This window comes from Octopus sinensis, linkage group LG16 (assembly GCF_006345805.1).
Source record: "Octopus sinensis linkage group LG16, ASM634580v1, whole genome shotgun sequence".
NCBI lineage: Eukaryota > Metazoa > Mollusca > Cephalopoda > Octopoda > Octopodidae > Octopus > Octopus sinensis.
Window position 1 is genome coordinate 28,586,013 of NC_043012.1, and position 4,468 is coordinate 28,590,480.

Here is a 4,468-nt window from a genome sequence, read left to right on the forward strand (position 1 = left end):
ATTAGTACATGTATTTAATAATATTTGTCATTTTAGAACTGCTTTTACATCATATGTAAATTTTCTTTTAGGTATGCAATTTCCGAGCATATTTGTTCATGATTTTACAAGCCATGAGTCGTGGACTGGCTAAGGGATTAGACTTTAACCCAAGCGGTTACGTGATGCTAACAAATCATAAAAAAATGATGAAACATCCATCACGCCTAAATGGGATTGAGGGTTAGTTATCTTGCCTGTCCATGACAAAGGTGTTTTAACATCGGCGACATGAGAGTTTATATACTACATTACTCCACATTGCAGTCACCGGAAAATACGCAAAGCATATTTATATATGTATATATATATATATATATATATATATATATATATATATATATATATATATATATACATATATATCACTCAGCAGATATAGACACGCTAATAACGACACCTTAAAAAAAATTAACAATACAGGGTTACAAATCGCCAGAGAATTAGCTATAGTTGTAGAACCAAGCCTTACGTCCATAGAGAACCTCGGATTATGCTTAAGGACCATAAACCTAACTTTCTAATTGCTCCTTCAGTTAGATTGATTTGTCTTTCTAAATCGGATATAGAATTGTTAGTAAGAAAATTATTGGTAGTGTATTACCCGCCCTTAGGTCTAAAATTAGATTATTCTTCTGTTCAGATATTTGAATGGTTTAAGCTACTAGAAATTAACAAGAATAGTACGTTTTTGCAACAAGATATAGAGAGTTATTGCGCTACTATTAACCCGGTCGTCCTCAATAAAGCCCTGATATATAGTATGAAAAATTCAGATTTGTCCCGACGTGATATGGATATAATACTTGCTAACCACTTTAATGGATTTTGATGGTGGACTATGGAGTAGATCAGACAGAGAGAATGCTTTTGATATAGCGATAGTATCACCCGGCTCTGCACAGCTCACAGACTTAGACGGAATATACACCCTTTCATTAATCCAGTCTTCGTTTCCAGAAGTAACAAGAGGTCTATATATGTATGACGCCCTATTTTTTCAGGACAGGGGAAGTAAAGTACAACTAGAAAGGCATAGCGATAGGATCATCTGACTCTGCACAGGTCACAGACTTAGACGGAATTCTTTCTGGACGGAAGTAGTAAAGTACAACTAGAAAGACATGGAAAACATTTCTTTTCTATTAAGAATTTAGTACTCAACATTACTATGGCGAAATATTATAGCAGAGTGAATTTCTTTGACGCAGCCTTCTGTTTTAATACTGGAACCATTTCATAAGCCGAATGATAATATTAAGTATATAAATAGGCGCAAGAGTGTCTGTGTGGTAAGTAGCTTGCTTACCAACGACATGGTTCTGGATTCAGTCCCAAGCGTGGCACCTTAGGCAAGTGTCTTCTACTATAGCTTCGGGACGACCATAGCCTCATGAGTGGATTTGGTAGACAGAAACTGAAAGAAGCCCGTCGTACACACACACACACACACACACACACACACACACACACACACACACACACATATATATATATATATATATATATAAATATATATGTATGTATGTATTTATGTATGTGTGTATATGTTAGAGGGTGTGTGTTTGTCCCCAACATCGCTTGACAACCAATGCTGGTGTGTTTGCGTCCCTGTAACCCAGTGGTTCGGCAAACGTATCGATAGAATAAGTAATAGGCTTCCAAAGAATAAGTCCTGGGGTCGATTTCTTCGACTAAAGGCGGTGCTTCAACGTGGCTACAGTCAAATGACTGAAACAAGTAAAAGAGTAAATGTAGCATCCAACCATCCACATTCAATGATACGGGGATTAGTTGAGAATATTTCTTCAAGAATTTCCACATTATCCGGTAATAAAAAAGACCCCTTCGAATCACATGCAACTTATAATATTGCTTTAGCTAGGGCTGGATACCGTGAGAAGATTCATCAATTCTTCCAATAATAATACACATTGTGAACCATCGCAACGTTACGGTATGCGAACTAACTCAGATCGTGAATTAAGGCGAGGAAGAATTGGTCAAGGTAATAAACTACTAACCAAAACGCAAAGACACACACGATGCAATAATTATACTGCTCATAACACAGTAAATTGTTCCAATTCTGTACAACACACTAGATCAAATAAGCCAAGTAAAAAATATACGAATCATGGTGTCCTCTGGTACAACTCAATCTTCAGTTTACGTGTTTCAACAAAGATCACTAGGAAATTTTTTGCCGCTGTAGACAAATGTTTCCCTATACCAAATAGATACCATGCCATTTTAATCGATACACCGTGAAGGTATTTCACGCTAACTCTATTAATTTAGAGCAGCATATGTACCGCATAAGCAATAGTAAAATGAAACAAAGTTTAATAACCCACCTACTGGACCTAGCAAACATAGGCATCAAAATAGCAACAAAGGAGATGTAAACTGCAATGAAAAGCACCAGATACAGCCAAATCACGATAGTAGAAATGCTTGTGATATAGCTAACATGGTAACAATGTCGGAAAATGAAGTCAAACTGCCATATATACAAATAAATATTATATATGCTCATGCAGAGAAAAATCAAAATACCCATTGATGAACCTCTGTATGAATACAAATCTTGTATATAAATGTACCATGCACACAAGGGGAAGGCTGTATGTTTACATTGGGCAAACGGCTGATTCATTCAAGAATCGTTATCCCAACCATGTCGCCAGCTTCAGAAAGATCAACATCTTTGTTTGGCGACTTAAGGAAGATCAAAGTGTAACAACTTGGTCCATAGTGAGGCACGCAAAACCATATGATATCATTTCCAGGAGTACCGACTCTGCTTCGCGGAATCCCTATCTATTCTGTGGACCAATGAAAAGTTCATTAATAGAATTTCTGAAAGACTTTCAAGATGCCTACATGCATCTATGTGTACTTTCGCACAATGAAGTGGGAAGGAATCTGAGTAGCTGTTAACGTAATTTACCTTAAGGTATAGATGAATTAAGTTTAGCTTTAACCTCTCCCCCACTACCATTCTTATACACAAGTAGCTATTTAACTCGCTATGTGAACAAATATTCGCAAAACCACACGCGTGCGTATGCTTGCATCTTCGCAGCTGCTTGTATGAGCGAGTGTACATGCGCCATACAAATTACGTGAGGGCGTTTATGCATCCATATCCGTGAACGGTTATTCTAAATACTTTATATTCGTGAAATTATATTCTTTAATTTGCTGCTTTTCTTTACAAGAACCGAGAAGATACATTGCGGAACTGCTATTTTAATGCGTTATATCTATTTATCCCCTGTCGGATGCTCCTGAGCCAGTTGTTAAGTATTCCAACCATGAGGGATCGATGCTAAATGTGTCGAAACGATTGTAGTGATTAATAAAAATCCCCGTATCTTCCATCTTCCGTCTCCTATTTATCACACACACACACACACACACACACACACACACACACACACACACACACACACACACACACACACACACACACATACTCACACACACACACACACTCTCACACACACACACACACACAAACGCACGCACACACACATACACACACACACACTAAAACATACACACCGCGCACTCACATATGTATATAAATGTGTTTCTGTAATCAAGTATGCATATTTTATAGATGAACAAACTTACATATCTCTAGGTATGTATATACGTTATGTATATGTTTACGTGTTTACACACGTATGTTAATATCATCGTATTATATGAATAATCAGATTGAATCCAACGCAAGGGGAGAGATGAGAAAGCTGAGGGATTTTCTTGTCTTTACTTTGAGAGGCTGTGTGCAGCAGAGACTCCCCGTCATCTCATCCCCACTCCCGACACAAATACCGCTGACATCTGATGTTTATTTATACAATGTTTCCCTAGAATCACTAATTATTTTTGACATCGGTGTGGCCAACGTCACAACCGCCTTGCTTACTCTCCCCATCACCACCACCACCACCACTTACATTCGAATACAGTAACAGAACAATAAGAGCAACAATAACAGTTACAACAGTAATTACCATGAATAATATTAACAACAATAACAACGACGACGATGGTAACTAAAACAACAACAATTATAATGTTCATAGGAACGAACAAAGAAGGAAGAAGAGGAGGAGAGGAAGAAGAAAAAGGAGAACAAAAGAAAAAGAAGAAAAGAGAAAGAGGAGGAGGAGATGGGGAGGTGGTAGGAGAGGTGGAGGGGAGCGGGGAGGGAAGGCGGTTGGGAATAGAGAAAGTGTTTGATATAAGTGAGTTTTGCCATCATAGATAAACAAAGAGAAAATATAGCAAAATAATCAACAATAGTCCCTCCAAAAAGGGAAAATATGCCAGGACTGAAAAACTTTCTAGAAAAAGCAACACTTCAAAAATTCTCCGATTTTAATACACAAATTTCTGTTGGCGCTTCCTCTGC